Here is a 1,750-nt window from a genome sequence, read left to right on the forward strand (position 1 = left end):
CCCCCCCCCCCCCCCCCATACACACACACACAGAGTGTTACACAGTTGTATACACATGTAATCTCATTGCAGAGCTTGCTATGTGATCCACTATTCTGACTGACTGGCAAAACTTTGGATTACCTGAAAAGTAGCTTGAAATTTTGTCTGGTTTATCATGCTAAGTTGTGATTCTCCTGTCATGCATGACATACAGTGATGACCTAAAGCAGAATTAGTTAGTGGCCACCAGTGATCACAAAGCATGCTTGTTTATTTTGTGATGTACAAAAATCAGTACCAAGAGAGTTTTCTTGCAAAATCCATTTATGTTACTCTGGCCACCAGTATGATTTCATATTTTGGGAATTGCCCTGATCACATGTAACATAGATACAGTGGACTCCCGTTATAACGAAGTCCTCAGGACCAGCACTTTTCTTTCTTACATCGAAATTTCATTGTAACCGAACAAATCAACAATAAAAAACAACGAGCCGATAATGTTGAGGCCTAAATTTTCATTTCGTTGTAACCGTGTTCGTTACAATGGGAGTGCACTGTATGCTCTGCTTCTTTTGAATATTTTCTCTTCAAGACCTTTGTCAGACATGAAATTCCTTCACATTTGATATTTCTATTACTTCCTTTGATGGGTTTGGAACATCTAAGTTTGATACAATAATCACATTTCATGGAAAAATCCTCTGTCTGGATTTAAGTGTGATTCAAACTCTTCTCTCGCAACTCTGTATTGGTTTTGTCATACAAGGTCTTGTAAGTTCTGAATATGTTTTGCTGCCGTGCTGTAGTATCTGAATTTATAACTACAGTGCACTCCTGTTATAATGAATGCGGTTATAACGAAATGCCGGTTATAACAAAGTACAAATTCAGGCCGCCAAATTGTCCACTCTATTTTTTTTTATTTGTTTGGCTAAGACAAAATTTTGATATAACGAAAGAAAACTGCCAGTCCCAAGGACTTCATTGATAACGAGAGTCCACTGTACATGTTTGTGTGTACGCTAGAAAAAGGTCAGAGTAGTAAGTTTGTTCTAACTGACACTTACTCAAGGTCCAGTAGGGAAGTTTAGTGTGCAATTTGCATTAATGCAAAGGCTGACTTTTTTTTTATTAGTGCAAGAACACTTCTGTACATTTATTCACTGTTGTGTCGATGTACCATGTGCGTAGTGTCATTCTAATTCAGAATACCATGTACTCTTGCTTCTGAATCTTTCATGAGGATTTGTCTTTCTTAAGATATGTTTTCATGGTATTTGGCAAAAATCACTAGTGTCTGAAAAACAGAAAGAAGTACCATATGCATTGAAGCTGTGTCACAAAAGCAAAGAAGCTGCTCAAATTCTAGAACTGTTTGACAGTGGACAAGAAGGCAGTGGTGGGCATTCCTTAACCCGTTGAAGACTAGTCCCAGTGTACTGGGGTAAGTGTCTATGGGAAACGTGTGTAATAGCAAAATCAGCTCGTCCTCAGCGGGTTAAGTGGAAGTTTGACCTCCAGTATTGCATCCTACGAACAACTCACAAAAGTGATCCTTGTTCATGACCATGATGTATTTTATTCAGTACTCATTCTTTGTTTTAGATTTTGTAAAAGTTGTCTCAAATTTCTAACCATGTCGTCTGTAATTGTTTAAGACTGCACTGTGTGCAGGGTTCTTTGTAATGCTTTTAATACAAATATGTATGTTTGGTTTACTCAAGAGTTATTGTTGTAACAAAGAGGTGTTTCACACTCACAAAAA

Source organism: Diadema antillarum, unplaced genomic scaffold (genome assembly GCF_040938485.1).
Source record: "Diadema antillarum isolate AM-2024a unplaced genomic scaffold, OU_Dant_1.0 seq00002354_RagTag, whole genome shotgun sequence".
Taxonomy (NCBI): Eukaryota; Metazoa; Echinodermata; class Echinoidea; order Diadematoida; family Diadematidae; genus Diadema; species Diadema antillarum.